This window comes from Podarcis raffonei, chromosome 2 (assembly GCF_027172205.1).
Source record: "Podarcis raffonei isolate rPodRaf1 chromosome 2, rPodRaf1.pri, whole genome shotgun sequence".
NCBI classification, from domain to species: Eukaryota; Metazoa; Chordata; class Lepidosauria; order Squamata; family Lacertidae; genus Podarcis; species Podarcis raffonei.
In genome coordinates this window covers 99,656,995-99,676,356 of record NC_070603.1, presented here as the reverse complement: position 1 = coordinate 99,676,356, position 19,362 = coordinate 99,656,995, and positions in this window count along the sequence as shown.

The window sequence follows — 19,362 nt, the reverse complement described above, 5'->3', positions numbered from 1 at the left end:
TTAGGAGCATGAATGACAAGCTATAGAAAACCTGCTTGGGACAAACTGGAGATATTCATATCAGAGTTGATTTGCGGGGCAGGAACCAAGGTTTCCATTTGAAAAAGCCTTTATCTTACTACAATATTGACATTAGGGTAGTATTTTCCTTTGATTAGGATGCAGCGTCAGAAGGAGCTGATACCGACAAAAAGAGATAAATTATATCTTTTAAAAAGAAGCCGTCAAAGATTGCGCATTTAAAGAGATTCAGGTTTGTTTCTGAAAAAGAGGAAAAAAACCAAAAGTCTGGCATTTGAATTTCCGGTCAAAGCAGAGCAACAGATGTAAATTGGCCAAAATACCAAACACACCCTGCTCAATGTCACATTCACTGACTTTGCTGACATTTTTTGCCTTTGAATTTGTGAGGGAATGGGGATATTATGGGGTGGGGTGGAGCAGACCATTTATTCCATGAACATGGCACATAATTTGAACTCTCACACTATGGTTGTTGGCCAAAGTACCATAAGAAAGGAGAGTCAAGGCCTTGGAGCTGCCCATCAACATTTAGTACCTGGCCAGCAGGCACACACAGGTTACCTGGTCACAGTCTTCCCCACTAAGGTGAGGTGAATTGTGCTTAAGATAAGATAAGATAAGATAAATTTATTGTCATTGTCCATATATACACAGTATACACAACAACGAAAATCAAACACCCACCCAAAGACCGGGTTCACATACACATTTGCACGTATCTCCAACATTCTCATCCTATTCAGACATAATCTATAAAACATAACATAATCCAGAATATAACATAACCTATTTAAAGGCATAACATAACCTAAAACCTATCTCATTCCTTCCTACTTCCTGCTTGCTATTTCTTGCAACTGGCCCTAAGATCATTATTTAGTGCAATCAGAGCTCTTGGATAGAAACTATTCAGAAGGCGTGTGGTTCGTGTTTTCATTGTCCTATATCTTCTGCCCGAAGGCAACAGTTCAAAGAAGTTGTGAGCAGGATGGGTGGGATCTCTCAGGATATTGTGTGACTTCTTCAAAGTGCGAGACGTGTAGATCTCATCCAGGGTTGGTAGTTGGAGCCCAATAACATTCTGGGCAATTTTAATTATTCTCTGTAAAGCTTTTTTATCCGTTTCAGAGCTGCTCCCATATCACGATAATACACTATAGGTTAAGACACTCTCAATGGTACTGTGATAATAGGACAGAAGTAGGTGCTGAGATAGATTCAGTCCCCTGAGCATTCTCAGGAAATACAACCTCCCCTGCACCTTCCTCACAACCATATTAATATTTGCAGTCCATGAGAGGTCCTCAGAGATATAAATGCCCAGGTATTTAAAACTACCAACCCTCTCCACCTCCTCGCCATTTATGTGCAATGGTAAAAATACACTTTTCTTTCTCCTAAAGTCAATTATGAGTTCTTTGGTTTTTTTGGTGTTAAGCATAAGATTGTTTTCTTTACACCATTGAATTAACCCCTGTACTTCTTTCCTATAAGCAGTCTCATTGTTCTCACTAATGAGCCCCACCACTGTTGTATCATCCGCAAATTTGATGATTGTGTTGGACTTATACAGTGGGGTGCAATCAAATGTGTACAGGGAATAGAGAAAGGGACTTAGCACACATCCCTGAGGGGCTCCTGTGCTTAACACTAGAGTAGAAGAATAGTGAGGTCCCATTCTCACTGTCTGCGGCCTATCAGTCAGGAAATTCCTTACCCACAGACAGATCTTCTGATGTATACCCAAGTTGGTCATTTTAAGAAATAACCTGTCTGGCAGAATTGTATTGAAGGCAGAACTGTAGTCCACAAACAACAGCCTTGCGTAGGTTCCCTGTCGTTCTAGATGACTCAGTACAGTATGGACAGCGATGGAAATAGCATCATCAGTAGATCTGTTTCTTCTGTATGCAAACTGGAACGGGTCTAGAGTGGATGGAAGACCAGCCTTAATATGATCTAGCACCAATCTCTCAAAACATTTCATAACGACAGATGTTAGAGCTATTGGTCTATAGTCATTGAGAGATACCACCACTGACTGCTTGGGGACTGGCACTATAATCGATGTCTTCAGGCAGGTAGGGACAGAACCCTGCAACAGGGATAGGTTAAAAATGTCCGTAAATACCCCAGCTAATTCTGCAGCGCAGTCCCTAATAACCCGTCCCGTGATTCCATCCGGTCCAGCTGCCTTCCTAATGTTAATGCTCCGAAAGGCACGTTGTACGTCAGAGGTCTGTAATAAAAATGGTTGTCTATCAGTAGTAGTTTCTGATGATGTGCTGGTAGCCAATGCTGTAGTGACGGTAGTTCCAGTTCCCACCTCAAAGCGACTAAAAAATTGATTCAGTTGATCAGCCAGGTGCGCACTGCTACTGGCCAGTTCGTTTTTAATATTTTGCCCTGTAATTTGTCGCAGGCCTTGCCATACTCGACGAGGGTCGGAGCTTTCAAAATGTTTTTCAATCCTCCGGCAGTACATAGCTTTGGCGTTCCTAATGCCCTTTTTCAATTTGGCTCTGGCTTCTCTATACTGTTGCACATCACCAGAGTGAAAAGCAGCATTTCTTGCCTTTAGCAGAAGATACACATCCCTGTTTAGCCAGGGCTTGTTGTTAGGGAACACCCGTATTTGTTTGATGGTAGTGACAACATCAATGCAGCTTTTGACGTAGAACAGTACTGTTGAAGCGTATGTGTCCACATTATTCTCCACAAAAAGCGACCACTCGGTGCTCCGAAAGCAATCTTGAAGTTGCTCAGATGCACCTACTGGCCACACTCGTATCTCTCTAGTTGATGGTCTGATTCTGCATACGAGAGGTCTATATGATGGTATCATAAGTAAAGATATGTGGTCTGACTGCCCCAAATTGGGCAAGGGCTTGGTCTTGTATCCATGCATGATGTTACTATATACTCGGTCCAGGGTATTTCCCCCCCTAGTGGGACAATCAACATACTGGTGGAACTTAGGAAGCACAGTCCTTAAATCGGCTCGATTAAAATCACCAGCAACCACAAATGCTCCATCCGGGTAGGCCCGCTGCTGTTTGCTAATAGCAGTTAGCAGGTGGCCCATAGCTGTAGTAGTGTTTGCGTCGGGAGGTATATACACCGCTGTTATTATAACAACATTAAACTCACGTGGCAAATAAAAAGGGCGGCACTTCACCACTAGGTACTCCAAGTCAGGAGAGCAATGCGTGTCCATTTGTTTGATGTCCGAGCTCCAGTTGTTATTTATATAAACGCAAATTCCTCCTCCTCTGCTCTTCCCGGATTCAGCGGTTCTATCCGCTCTAATTACTGAGCGTCCTTCTAGCTGCAGAAGTCCCTGTGGAAAGGAGGGATCCAGCCACGTCTCTAAAAGGACCATAACACAGCAGTCCCGGATACTTTTCTGCCGAGAGGTAATAAGCTCCAACTCCTCTACCTTGTTAGGCAAGGATCTCACATTTGATACAAGGAGACTTGGCAATGCAGGCTTGTGGGGATTTTTACCTAGCCTCACTCGTAATCCAGCCCTGCAACCCCTCTTCTGCTTACGCCCTCTCCGTTTTCTTTTCTTTCTGGCAAGGAGAGCAAGGGGAGTATCCCAAGAATGTGCAAGATATGGAGGCTCTCTGATAAGCTCAGCTGGAATGTTATAGGTTGAGACCTCCTGGCTGCAACCTTCTCCTCTGCCGATACTTAAGAGCTCTTGACGACTATAAATTTCTTGTGCCTGAGTATTTACAGTCCATAGCAGCAGTAAGTTCACAAATAAAAATAAAACACAAATCGGATACCGGTCTTCGGAGTGCCGAGCCGCTGCAAGTGCTTGCGCCGCCATCTTTTCAAATTACAGTAATTGTTTCTAAATTTGCACCTATGCATAATCTGTTTGCATGTTTAAATTTTATGCAAACCTGTTGCATCTTCTTCAGTCCTCTGTTCTGGTAACGAATTTCCTTTGGGGGGGGAAACACGTGAAGTTCAATCATTGAGATCTTCTGGAGGAGTGTCATTAGTGGTTAGTGCCCCAGTGTTTCAGAAGCTCAAATGGGCTCACCAAGTCAGGGATTTTGTGTTCCTGGCCCCATGTTGTGGAATATTCCTCCAGTGGAGATTGGGCATGCTTGACTGCTTTATTATTGCCGACAAGCCTATCCAGTTGTTTATTTCCCTTTTTAAAATATGAGCCAGTCACTCTTGTGAGTATTTTGTATTGTTCCACGACGTTTTGTGTTGCTCACCGCCTTAATATTTGATGTCAGTGGGCAGCAGGTAAATATTTGTACAGTGGTACCTCAGGTTACATACGCTTCAGGTTACAGACGCTTCAGGTTACAGATTCCGCTAACCCAGAAATAGTACCTCGGGTTAAGAACTTTGCTTCAGGATGAGAACAGAAATCTTGCTCCGGCAGTGCGGCAGCAGCGGGAGGCCCCATTAGCTAAAGTGGTGCTTCAGGTTAAGAACAGTTTCAGGTTAACAACGGACCTCCGGAATGAATTAAGTACTTAACCCGAGGTACCACTGTATATATAAATTAGTGGCCACCCTAAGAAGATGCCATGAATGAACACCAAGAAAATGTGTTGCATACAAAAAGCAGCATCCCCCCCCCACCTGCCAAACAATGAACAGACACTTTCTACAAGAAAGGAAATCCCTATCCTGGGAAAACACACAGTTCTTGCTTGTTTGATGACTTTACTGTTGTGCGTATTCTGTTTCAACAGGAAGACATTTAATCAGGGACTGATATCAAGCAAGCAAGAAATCAGTGATTTCTAGAAAAAGAAAGGCGTGAGGGAAGATTAGACTGTTTTCGCTTTGGGGACAAAGGAACTCGTACAACACATGTGGGATGTTTCACCGATAGTTGTGAATCTTATGCCTATCTTATTAATGAGGTCCATATTTACTTGCATTCGTTATCACTTCTTTCCCATTCCATAGCTAACAGATATTGTCTAAGACACTTTAAAGTTATCCAGACCTCAAAAACACTAAAAAAAGAAAGGACTTTTGTTCAGTTATTTGGGAGTGGGGAAAGAGAGGAGAGGGTTTTTAAAAAGGACATATATTTTCCAAATTTCTCCTTCTTCTCCTTCTTTTGAACCACCCTGAGATCTTGTGATGGAGAGTGGTATGTAAATCTAATAAATAAATAAAATAAATAAAAATAATTATTAACTTTTATACTGCCTTTCATCCAGGGAATCACTAGGCAGTTTAGAATATAATCATTTGATCTGAATTTTGAGAGCCTCTTTGGAGTTTTAGAAGGAATAATTAATGTTTCTTAAAATAAATATAGTAAATATTCTAGAAGCCTGTACTTAAAAATAAATAAATTCTACTACCAGAAAACCAAAATAAAATTATTCAGTTCAACCCAAATGCACAGATTTCATGTTCTTCAGACTGATTGTACATTTTGCTGACTTCTATTAATATGTTCAGTTATTCATTCATTCATATAAAATGAGTGGGCAACCTTTTTCTCTCTCACATTCCTTTGTGGGGTTGATCTGTCGGGAGGGGCACCCATGCTGGAAGTGTATGGGGGCAGAACCAATATTGGGTGGGTATCCATGGGGCTTTTAGAAATAAGTCCAAAACCACATGAAAAGACTGGAGGCTGTAGGTTGTCTACCTCTGATATAAAACAGCGTTGAGGGATTTATTATTATTTTCTGACAATCAAATGGTATATAAATTTTATATATCTATGACCCCATGAGGGTGCATAGTAACATTGTGGCACCAGGCCCCTCGGTCTACATTCATCAATTTATTAATTTCATAAAATTTAAACACTGCTTGATTGTAAAACAAACAAACAAAAACCTCAAAACAGTTCACTAAGGAGTCCCTGACTGAAAAGCACTTCTGTCTGACCTGCTCAAGATATAAGTAAAATCTTTTGATATTCCATGTATCTAAATTCAGGTAGGTAGCTGTGTTGGTCTGCCGCTGTCGAAATAAATTAAAAAAAATAAAAAATTGTCCAGTAGCACCTTAGAGACCAACTAAGTTTGTTCTGGGTATAAGCTTTTAAGTGTGCATGCACACGAAAGCTTATACCCAGAACAAACTTAGTTGGTCTCTAAGGTGCTACTGGACAATTTTTTAATTTATTTCCATATATCTAAGTGAGTTTTCTGATGTTCAGCTCTTAAAGCATATGCAGGTTGCATATTTCCTACTTATGTAGATTTCAGGATCAGGGCCTCTGTGTGTCAGGGTGCTGTCACCGGCTCCTGGCTGGTTGCCCAGGAAATTATAAAGACAAGGAAAAGGTTCTTACAGTCCTTTTTTATTTCAGTCTTTACAGAGAGAGGCTATAGAACCCAGCCTCTTGGATAATGGCATTGTCCCAAGTGAATCTCCACCCCCCATCTCTCCCACTTCCTCATACATCATCATCTCCTCTACAGGTGCCACTAAGTGCCCTCTGTCTTTGAGCTCTTTGCTCTCCTACTTTTAAGGCTCCCCAGGTTCTGGGAGATGGAGGGTCTGGAATGCTTTCCAGTGATAACATGTCAGCCAGCTGCTCCGGCTCTGCCTCCTCCTCCTCTCCCATTATTTCCCAACTTTTCCCCTGATCTGCCTCTGAGCTGTGACCTCCCACAACCCCCTGTTGTCAATCTCTACTGTCTTCCTATTCCTCCTCCCTGGAAGGGTCAGAATGGGGAGGCAGTCTCCACCACTCCTCCTTTACACTGTGTGCAAAAGGGTGGTGCTCATAGGGAGATTTTTGGTGCTAGATCACCATACAAATAGAGCTGAAGGCTATGGGAACCAAGCAAAAAGAGAGGCACTGAATCACACCCACACCATACATTTGAAGCGCTGTTATGCCACTTTAATAGTCATGGTTTCCCCCCAAAAAATCTTGCGGAGCGTAATTTGTTAAGGGTGCTGAAAGTTGTTAAGAGACCCCTATTCTTGTTGTTGTTGTTTAGTCGTGTCAGGACTCTTCATGACCCCAGGGACCAGAGCACGCCAGGCACTCCTGTCTTCCACTGCCTCCTGCAGTTTGGTCAAACTCATGTTGGTAGCTTCGAGAATACTGTCCAACCATCTCATCCTCTGTCGTCCCCTTCTCCTTGTGCCCGCCATCTTTCCCAACATCAGGGTCTTTTCCAGGGAGTTTTCTCTTCTCATGAGGTAGCCAAAGTATTGGAGCCTCAGCTTCACGATCTGTCCTTCCAGTGAGCACTCAGGGCTGATTTCCCTAAGAATGGAGAGGTTTGATCTTCTTGCAGTCCATGGGACTCTCAAGAGTCTCCTCCAGCACCATAATTCAAAAGCATCAATTCTTCGGCGATCAGCCTTCTTTATGATCCAGTTCTCACTTCCATACATCACTACTGGGAAAACCATAGCTTTAACTATATGGACCTTTGTCGGCAAGGTGATGTCTCTGCTTTACCAGAGTTCCCTGGGAAAGAGGGATTGACTGTTAAAGCACTCTGGAAATCGTAGATTTATGAGAACAGCGGTCTCCTGGCAACACTTAGCACCCTTAACAAACTGCACTTCCCAGGGCTCTTTGGGGGAATCCATAACTGTTCAAGAAGCGTTAATAGTGCTTCAAAGGTAAGGAGCCTCTCTCAATATCTCAATACTGGCCTCTGCCATTTCCACATGCAAATCAACACCTGAGCAGTTGCAACGATGGAGTTTGGGGCTGGACAATTGGTCTCAGTAGTGTAACAATGTGCTCTCAGCTCTTATCAGTATAGAGTTCTAACCACATTGACTTGGGATCTTGGTCATCAGGTAATGGAATAATGTCATGAATCCCACCTTTTTTTTACAGTAGCAGAGGGGATTTATACATATGTCATCCTGAATGATTTACTGAAACATGCTAAGCACATCCAGTACATGGTCTGGCTAGTGCATACACACACACACACACACACACATATATATATATATACACATATATACATATATATATACATATATATATCAATCACACACTGAAAAAACATAATGCGTCAAGGTGAATCCCAGCTTTCATTTGCAGAAATTCTTGGGAATTTTCCTATTCACACTCTTAAAAATGAAACATCTGCTCCTCAGGATATTTATATCTAAAGGTTGGCAGGACAGGGAAGAACTTTCATACTTCTGGCCTGGAATAAATTAGTTGTTGGGAAAAAAAGGGGCTCAGTTTTCTTCTCGTTTTAGCAACTTTTCCACAATAAAGGTGGAATACATAAACATGACAGCCATCATAAAGTGAAAGCCTTTTTTTTTTTTTTGATGGGGTAGATGCTGGCAATCTTTTCTATCTCTCTGAGGGGCTACAGAACAAGCTGGTTTATTCTGAGAAAGCTTTGATCTATTTAATCTCGAACTGCTTCACAGAGAGTGGGAAAACCTTATTAGTCCTAAATATTACTCTGGGCTTTATAAAGGAAAGCCTGCAACACACTTCACATTTAATGATGTGAAATGGTTACATCCTTTCGTTCCAAAATTCACCTCATGGGTAGAATTACCCATAAAGGTCCATGCCGTTCATTACCTCCTCAATGTCCTGGGTTTATAAGTTGGTTTTGGAATGTGGTCTCATGGATCGGCCTGTCTTGTAGTTCAAAGCCTTTCTGTAGCTTTAACTTGGCTTGGCTACTTACACTGAATGCTTGCTTAATGGGCATCAATGTTACGAGAACCTGGAATATAATTCACACTCCTCTGCCAGTGTTGGGGCTAAAACTGGTGTGGCAAGGAGGAAAGCCCTTTAAAAAAACATTATTTTTCCTCAGAAAGTACTGTTGGGATTCACTGAACACTAGAGACAATCGCAGTTTGGAGGGGACAACTGTCCATCAAGGTGATGGCTTTGGTGGTTCTTTATCATGGCACTTACCTCAGCTGAGATGAGAAAAAGCTCCCCCCCCCCCGAGTTAAAAAACTGGCAGGAAGAAATGTCCCCTAAAATTATCTTTCGGTGGCCTTGGACCCCCACACACCTTGCAAAGATATATCCCTTAAGCTCACCATTATGTTGGCAAGCCTGTGGAGAACGAGGTTCCTATTTTCATTTTGGTGGGAGTATACCATGGTCCATGCCTTTTGGGGAAAAGTTTTAATCTGATCTCCAAAATCACTAAACAATCTGTTCCTCCTGATTTGGCACTTACCTTATTATCATTAGATTTGACCCCAAATTCTACCTTTCAATCTAAAAAATTAATTTCCTTCTTGTTCGCAGCAGTTAGACTAGTTATTGCCTAATGATGGAAGGAAACTTCTTAAATACCAATACAGTGGTACCTCAGGTTACATATGCTTCAGGTTACATACGCTTCAGGTTACAGACTCCGCTAACCCAGAAATAGTACCTCGGGTTAAGAACTTTGCTTCAGGATGAGAACAGAAATCGTGCTCCGGCGGCGCAGCAGCAGCAGGAGGCCCCATTAGCTAAAGTGGTGCTTCAGGTTAAGATCAGTTTCAGGTTAAGAACTGATCTCCGGAATGAATTAAGTACTTAACCCGAGGTACCACTGTAGAGGCTTGGGTTGATAACATCTGGAGCATTGCTCTATCAGATCACCTCACATACCATGGGTGACTAATCAAAGACTTCTCCAAAAAAGATACCTTTGACACAATCTGTTCTCCCTTTTTCTCTTTTATTGAAGAACAGGATGTTTTAATGCCACCACCATGACAGAGGTGTCTATGGAGGGGATATATTGATTGAAAATGTATTGTATTTTAACTTTTGAATACATATTTTTTATATAAAAAATCTGGCAGGAAGGAACATATTGCTACACATCAGCCCTATCTCCACAAATAATGTGAGATTCCAGGGGTTCAGGTGATTACCCAGGGTTTGTGTTTCCTTTGGAAATGAGGCACAGCAGAGACTGTGGTATATTTATAATATATGGTTTATTTACACATGTATCCAACCTGGGCCTACAATGGAGGGGTTCACAGCATTAGCACTCCAGGAGGGTCTCTTGCTTCCCCCATAGACACAACAGGCTTGGGTCTCAAAACAGAGAAATCAGCCATGTTCTCTGTCTCTTCGTTACAGCCTGTCAGTCAGACCACAAGATGCTCTTCGCCCTCCTCCTCCTTCCTTGTCGCCACTAATCCAGTGAAGCTATTCCTTTCCAGCCTATGTCACCAAATGGAAATCCTAAACCCTTTTTGTCTCTGCTCACAAACACACATCTGGAAGAGGGGCTCCATCCCCCTTGTTCTCCTGATGGCTCATCTTTTGTTAGGTTAACGACTTGGCTATCATCATGAGCTGATTACCTCAAAAGAAAGCTGGCCCTTGTTATTTCCACCTTGAATCCCATGGGATCTGTGAGTTCAGTGTTCACAGTTTAACTCCCCGAACCTTGATTAAATTCTGACACTTACTAAATCTAGGAATTATGGGTGCCTTGCGTCCACAAACTGTGGCACCCAAAGCTTATAACAATGTGAACAATCCTTTAGTGCAAGTTACAATTGGAAGACTCTTGGTATCAGAAGGCTTTTGACAACTTATCGTTGCTAGATGGTTGATTACAACAACGATTACAGACTCTTTCCTTAGGTGGTTGTAATTCTTTTGCAGGCTAAGGATTCAGGGGACAGCTCTCTGGAAATTTATGGGCCGTTGCTCATCTGCTCATGAGAAGTCACGTTTCTTTTGAGAACATATTTTTCCTGCTGTCCATTCCTTTGTCTTATACAGCACAGATGTTGATGCCTTGAATTGTTAGCTGGCTGCTGACTGACAAGGCCACGAGGGAAAGGCAGGAGGTGAGCAGCTGCAATAATGAAAGTGGTGTGGCATGAGGTAATATCTTCCTGCCTGAAATGTGTCCTGTTTTCTTTTTCCCAAGGAAATTCTTGGGTTTTGTGGATGTGGCTTTTGAGTGGTCTTTGTTTGTACCCTGACTGGGTTTTGAAAAGGACTCCTGTTGTAGGAAATCTTCTTGTTGATGTCAATTAACTTACATGTCAATATTTAAAAATGGTCTATGTGGGGTCTGTACGAGTCATTTCCTGTCTTTTTCTTGACAAAGAAACCCCTTTTGTGTGTGTGTATTTTGCATGACTCAAACATTTACCACATTGTGTTGTTCCTTTATCATTTTTGCACTTGAAATCCTGAGACTAGACCCATGGGCTTAAAAAATAATAATATTGTGTTTTTTGTGTGGTTCTTTTATTTTATTTTATTTTATATTAGTTTAGTTTAGTTTAGTTTACACCTCTAACCTATCTTGAGTCTGAGGGATGTGGCAAGAACCATGCAACATTGAACAAACAAGGTTCCTTCTACCCACCCTAGGCCCCAGACAGGCTTTAAGAATGGCCTTCAGAATTTGAATAAACTTCAGTTAAGGAAGTTACAGTTAATCCTTTCCCTCAAATACTTCCTCTAAAGCCTCAAGGGTGCATTTGCACAGGGGCTTATTCTCCACTGGGGCTGCCCACTTGGAACCTTGAACAGGAGCTGGAAATGCATGCGAAATTCGTCCAGTTAACACTGTATACACTTTCTGAGCCAGTACAGAAAACGCAACTGGCCTTCAAAATTTGTACTTCTAATTTTGTAATGTCGTTCTCCCTACCCCCCCTGCAAAAATGCATACACAGAAGCAAATATTTGAGAATTGTGTGCACAAACATGCATACTAAAAAAATGCTTTATATTATGGAAAATTGCTTGTGAAAATGTTGTGGTAGGAAAAAAATACATACTAAAATGCATGTGTAAAAAGAAATTCACAAGCACGTGAATGTTCATGCAGGTTTTTTTTTTTAAAAAACCCCACAACAACCACAAACTGATGAGAAAATGGAGTGAAATGAATCTGAGATTGGAAAAATAAGGAACCAAAACTGATGCATTTAAACTGCGGGAGGCAGTGGAAGCCAGGAGTGCCTGGCGTGCTCTGGTCCATGGGGTCACGAAGAGTCGGACACGACTAAATGACTAAACAACAACAACAAAGAGGCACACACCACACTGCAACATTATGTGGCAGACACCACTTGTAATGAAACAACATTGGTTGCTTTCAGTTGGCAAGTAATTTTTTTTGGGGGGGGGTGTAGTCCCAATTTTGTGCCTGACTGATTCACAGTAGCAATTCACGACTTACTCTGCAATGAAACCTTCAGCTTCCATTTTTAAAATGGAGCTAACATTGCCGCCCTCCCCCTTAAGCTATATTACAGCCACAGTGTTTATATGAGAGTGTGAGGGAGATAAATGACAAAACAGAGATGTGTGTTAAATGTCATTGAGCTGAAGAGCAAGGCATGTGAAGCGAGCCTGCTACGGAACTGCGATACTCAGGACGAAGCAGCACTTAAAGCATAAACTTTGTGGTGCATTCCCTCCCCCCAAAAAACAAAACAAACACTTACAGTAGGGACGGAATCCAAGACTCGCTGGAGTTGATGGGGTCAGACTGTAAAACAAGAATGAGCAAGCAATGACTCAGGCACAGAAACACATTGACCACCGTGCAGCTGACAGCATTATGGAAACGGAAAGGACATAGCTAAAGGGAAACAAAAGGACGAGCCATAAAATCATCATCAGGAGGAAAATCTCCCTTCTGCTGTTTTGCAAACAGTCTTTTCCTTTTTTCTTTTTTTTCACTGTGCGCCAAGTTAAAAGTTCGTACAGCGAGTAGCGCTGGCATTAAATCCAGCTATGCATGGCGACCTTTTTTGCTATTTGTTTGTTTTAAAAGAAGCAGAAGATTTGGGACAGACCAAAGAAAGTACTTTGCCATGCGGTACATAGTTAAACTACAGGAGACTTCCGGGTTAGCGCCAACGACGAATGGCGGAGTTCCTCTGACCGGAGGAACAGGCTCCGTGGAAATTGGGTCTTCCCGCCGTGGCGAAGGCGGGGGCCCGCTAGAAATCCCAGGCGGAGAAGCCTGGGAACGTGGGGTTCGGCAGAGCACCAAGAGTGCCTCCCCTACTCACGAGGAACCCCCTTTTTAGGGCTCCGGAGTGAAGTGGGGTGAGCAGCGCGGTGCTGCGAACCAATCACTATTTCCATGGTGCGAAGCCGCGCAGCCATCGCCGGAGAGCGCTGACTTTTTCCTGATGACATTTGGACTCTAAATCAAGTACCCGTGAGTAAAAACGGAGAATTGGATCAAGAAAATTGAAAAATTTATGAATTAGGCACGAAGTGGGAAGGTTTAAACAGGAAGTCCGCCTCCCGTTTTTTGTATACAGATTGAAGCAAAGACCCTGCAACCTAATAGCCTGGAAAACTGCTTTAAAATTGGAAATTTCCTGCATTTATAACTAATAAAACCCTCTTGGAAGCAGGAGAAAAGGGGGGAAAATATTTGACTGTTCAATCCTGCAGGAGGAGAGTAAAGGAATTTAAGTTTCCACCGTCCCTAACCTGGGAACGGGGTGTCGGGACAGAAATTGTTTGAGACATCCATTGATTGAAAGCGGAGTATTTTTGACAGATAGCTAAAGAGAAACAAATTAACTTCAACGCTACTTTCTGCATTTTTGTTTTTTTTAAAGAAACAAAGTATCTGAAAATTGAAAGGACTTGAAATCGAAAGTAATCTTCTTTGGTGGATACATTTTAAAATTGGATACAAATAGAAATTGTGTCCCCTAGAGGGAGCCTGTCAGTCTGTTGTCGCAGTTTATTTGTAGACAGCTGCGAGATTTGGATTGTGGGACCAGCCGCTTGACCTTCAGAAATGTGTGGGAAGGAAGATTTGGTGTCTGCCCTTGGCAGGACAAATGTTTTGCTGGAGCAGCTGTGTGATAAAATGAACTTGATGCATGAGAAATTGGATTTGATGAGTGCAGTGGCCAGTGAATATGATTTAACAGAGAATAAGGATAAAGAAGCTATACAGCGATCAATTCAGGAAACTGGCTTAACAAGGCAAGTCCAAGGGCAGATGAAGAAGGAAGAGGTAGTGATTACTCCTCAAACAACACAAATGGAGAGATCTAAAGTCCTGCAGGAACAAAAGCCACTGCGTTGGAAGATAGAACTTGGAGAGTGCTGGGAAGTGTTTGAAATCAAGGAAGCTTTTAACTCTAGTGGGACCATGAAACAGGTGAAGAACTATTTTTTGGATAAGGTTCCTTTGGATTACAAAGATGTTGACGGGGAGTGGGACTGGGGGGAAGGGGCCAGTCTGACCAAGGAAAATGGAAATTATTACTGGGTAGAACCCTCCGGAGACCTACTCCCCAAGAATCTAATAATAGACAAAGAAGTGCGTAAGCACAAACAAGAACAAGAAAATCTGCAGAAGGGGCCTAGAAGAGACTTAAGGGCCTTGGACATTAGAACACCAGATTGATGGACTGGATGTATTGGACAGAAAGGACTGACACAATCCGAAACCAGGAAGAAGGGACCGTTGGATAAAAATTAGAGATACAAAGGGAAATTCTTTTGTTACTTTTGGAATCAGTGTAATATAAATATTAGGGAATATGCTGGAAAGGAACTAAATTGGCTTTAGTAGAAATGATTTAAGGAATATGTATGAATATGATGTAAACTTTGAAATTTTAAGATTTTTAAGATAAGATAAGATAAGGTTAAAGAGATTAAGGTAAATTGAACAACAGATAATATTAAAAGATAGCAAGTTTATGTTGAATCAACAAATAAGATAGATTGTTAAGATTAATTATCTAAATTAAAATTGGGAAACATGGGAAGAATTTGCTGGAATAACAATTTAAATTAGAATACAAAAAGGGAGGTGTGAGGAGGTTCAAGATATAAGCAGATGAAAAGTTGTAATCTGAGATTTGTATTTTTCTTCTTCTTTTTTGGTTTTTTCTTTTTGTTTTATTTTTTTTTTTGGTTGTATTTTTCTGTTTTTTTTGTTTTGTTTTTGTATTGATGAAACTTTGAATAAATATCATTCAAAAAAAAAAAAAACTACAGAATTTGCTCCCACAATATGTAGCAATGGCTGCCATCTTGGACGGCTTTAGACAAATTCATGGAGAGTAATTTACTGCTACTGGTGGCTGCTAAACCCTGGTGGGGTTCTACCCTCACCGTTGGAGGTAGTGCACTTCTGTGAACTAGTTGAAGTGTAAGATGACAAGGATTTTACAACTGCAAGGCCGGCCCTCCTGTTAGGCAAGGTGGAGTGGCTACCTCAGGCAGCTGATTTTGAGCACCATAAAAGGGAAGCAAATGGTTTGTTACTTTTTTTAATAAAAAAAGCATTATATTTTTATAGGAGGGGTGGTGGAGAGATGCTTGTAATATCTTCCTCTTCAGGTGTCAACACATCAAGGCTGGCCTTGGCTCCCATTACAGATGGGCAAATTGGTCCATTTTGGCTTCTCATTTTTCCAGTCTAGAGTTCTCTGCATTTCTACACTTTCTTAGGGAGACCCTCACAAGAATGTGACAACATTTTAGTACACATTTCTCCTAATATACACATTTTTGTATGCCATTTTGACTTCATTTCCACAAGCAATTTCCACTAATACAATGTAATTTTATGTAATGTCTGCACCTGTGTTAGAATGGTTTTTCGATGTTTTAATTCTTTTATCACTTGCTTCTCTGCTGTCCTGTGCTACTTTGGGAGGAGGGGGAGGGATATGCATTTTAATAATAATGCATATTATTTTCACTGTTATATGCATTTTAATGCACACTTTCTTCTACTATACTGCTTATAATTTTCAAATTATCAGATGGTATCTAAATGGTTTTAAACAAACAAACAAACATTTTTTTGCCTATATCTGTTGGCTAGAGGACTGCATTAAAAATTCAGAGATGTGGAAATTTTGAAAGACTGCTGCATTTTGGAAAGCTTGAATTAGGTAGTTCTGCACTAAAATGTGAACCAAACCGAATTTCTTCCCAATCCCTAGTAGCATGTGGAAAGGATGAGCATGCAGGACACTACTCCATACACTGCTGCTGGCCATGCTACCCTCTGCCATCTCCTGGAAACCACCAGAAAAGTGGAAATGGTCAGGGGTGAAGCTGTTGCAGGGATGAACTGCTGCTACCCAGTTCTGCCTGCCTTCCTTCCTCTCTTTCTTTTCTTTTCTTTTCTTTCCTTCCTGCATGCCCCCAAAGGTTCTGGGAGCCTCCAGCTGTCCTCCTGGCCTGATATAGTAGACTACTGTGACCTCAAAGTAAAAATTATATATTGTTGTTGTTTAGTCGTTTAGTAGTGTCCGACTCTTCGTGACCCCATGGACCAGAGCACGCCAGGCACTCCTGTCTTCCACTGCCTCCCGCAGTTTGGTCAAACTCATAGCTTCGAGAACACTGTCCAACCATCTCGTCCTCTGTCATCCCCTTCTCCTTATGCCCTCAATCTTTCCCAACATCAGGGTCTTTTCCAGTGAGTCTTCTCTTCTCATGAGGTGGCCATGGGACTCTCAAGAGTCTCCTCCAGCACCATAATTCAAAAGCATCAATTCTTCGGCGATCAGCCTTCTTTATGGTATATAGTCTGTTGTAATAAATGGCAGGTTGTTTGATTGTCATATATAGAACGGGGCTCTAATACAGAATTTGGTGGGTGCTGTCAAATCTGTGCATGTTATCTATCTGCCCGTTTGTAAAAACAGAACGTTTTTACAACCCATCTAAACCAAGTGAAATGTTATGCAAGCACAAAGCTCTTTTGGAATCTGTGGGTATTAAATATGTCTGGCTAGGTATGGGAGTCAGACTATATGGGCCTCAGAAACCAACTAAGTGGCAGCAAAGCGCCCTGTAGCGTTTGGTAGGGGTGGACCTGCAGGATTTTCTGAAATACGCACTGTGCCCAGCTAACAGGGCAGCAAACCAGCATTGATTTTGTTCCTCTTCTGCAAAGCCCTCTGTTGAGAGATGGATAAAGGCTTCTTTTCTTCCCAGTTGCATTACATCTGAAATCCCAATCTGGCCTTTGGTAACAGGATATTAGTAGCTTCGTTGCCTCTGAAATGGAGGAATGCCGCTGCTGTTAATCCCATGTATGGTGATCAGTTGCAGTGCAGGTGTCTGATTTTCATTAAAATTGCAAATTGGACTGAATGCTTGATCTGATAACAAAGACATCATTGAAACCATGTGTCTTCCTTCAGAAACAGCGCAGGGGGGGTAAAACAAAGGGCCCTCCAGTGTGCGTCCCCTTGTGCATGTACACGGTGGAGAACGCGCCTTAATACTTTGGTCATGGGTGAATAAATAGCTTCTAAGGAATGCAAGGCCCAGACAAGCTCACTGCTGCTTTGGAAACAGTCTTTTGAGAGGAATAAGAGCTATGCTACATTTCCAGTTACTTGGTCAAGGAAGAGTGGAGCGAAAAGAGGAGCACATTCTCCGGTGAAATCCCATTCAACAAAGGATGCATTCAGCTACATGCTTGTGTTCACTATGGGCAAAGCCGGACGTGACGTGACAGATGTGTGCGTTAAACAGGATCTTCTACTTTTTCTTTTCTTTCTTTTTTTAACAAAAAGATTTAAAAGCAAATATGGGGGTGCCAATTTGTATTGGGACCACAGTGCCTGGGAAGGGAAAGTTTAACATTTTCCTCTTGCAGTGTATTCCTGATTTAACTCACCGCTTTCTGAAACTGCTATTTGTAGGGTGGCTAGGAAAGCACCTCTAGATAAAAGCAGGTCTGCATCATCCAAAAAGAAAACGAAGAGGAGACCAATTTGCATAAAATTTGCATATTTCTAGATGGAAATTTAGAAATAATTAGTATAATTTAAATAGAAATAATAGATCTCACTGTTGTGGAGGAGACACCAAGTCTGCTCGCCAGCTGCTGCTAACTGTTGATAGGCAACTTCAAAGCCCAGCCTTTTCTCCTTCTATCTTGAAACCAGACTTGGACTCTTAACTTCAGGGTCATGGGTTAGAAGCCCACGTTGGGCAGAAGATTCCTGCATTGCAGGGGGTTGGACTAGATGCCCTTCGTAGTCCCTTCCAACTCTACAATTCTATGGTTCCATATATTGTTTAGCCCTAAGACTCAATTCTCTAAGCTGCATGGGAGGTCAATTGTTTATATAAAAAAAATTGTATTCAATTATTTCATAACAGATACCAAAGTGATTTACAACAACCATACATATATACAATAAAAAACATGTCAATATTTAAAATCAGAGGTCACCAACTATTACAGAAAGGTGTTTTCTCAACTACCTGCATAAGGTTGGCAACATAGAAAAGTTTCCAGCAGACATTTAAAGGTTAAAAACAGGAGGTGCCTGCTGAATCTCTATTGGCAGAGTATTCCACAGGACTGGGCCAATGGCATTACAGGCTCGGTTTGTCAGATGAGCCTCACCAATTTGGGGGATCTCAGTGATGAAGCTGATCAGGCAGTCCCTGAGGTACTTAAGCTGTTGAGAGCTTTGTAAATTACAGTAATACAAAGGCATTGAACCTGCCTCGGTAATAGATGTGGAGCCAGGGGATTCATTCCACGCCACTCCACGTTTCTTAGAATTACACAGGTAATGCCAATGGTTGCATCTACATTGCTGATTTCTGCTTCTACATAGTGTCAGATTGGCCTCAGAAGCTGACATATACTCTGATCTTTCCAACCTCCAATATGCAGGGCTCAGAATGGCCCAGGATATGGAATGTTTGGAAGCATTCTGACTCTCTAGCTCCAAACACAGTAATCATGATTAGGCACAGCAACTAGTGAATCCACAAATGTGAGCATATATGTACATTCGGTTTTTACCTTCACATTGAGTACTCCAGTTTCCTGCACCAAAACAGAAGTCGCTGTTTAGAAATATCAACCTGGCTCTAAAAAGTTTAGTAAAATAAAAAAGTAGGTTGGCAGCTGGGAGCTTCTGTAGTGCAAAAAGAAGAAGAAAAAAGAGCGAGAGAAAGCCTGAAGGTGAAACCCGAATACAGTGTGGATCTGGCATGTATCATCAGTGGAGACCATGAACATCTTGCAGAAATAGTTCACAAAAGATTTCGGTGGAAGTTCCTTCGAAATAAATGTGGCTTAATAGCTTGCATACCATTTGAGAAATAGGAACAGCAGATCACCAAACCAAAAACAAGGAGATAGAAGAAATGATGTGTTCCCCAGCTCATCTGGATTTTGGATTGCACTTCCTATGAGTGGTAGGAGTTACATATTCTTTACTTTCTTTCTCACTGAGGGAATTAAATAAGATAATAGGCAACAGTGGTTTTCCAGCTCTGTTTCTGTTCAGTAGGGGAATCACTCCACCTTGTCTGGAGGCCTGTGGCGCCTTGCTTTCTGTCTGAATTAAAAGGGTGACTAGATACGGCCGGGTACTGTAACTTGTGTGCCAGCAAAG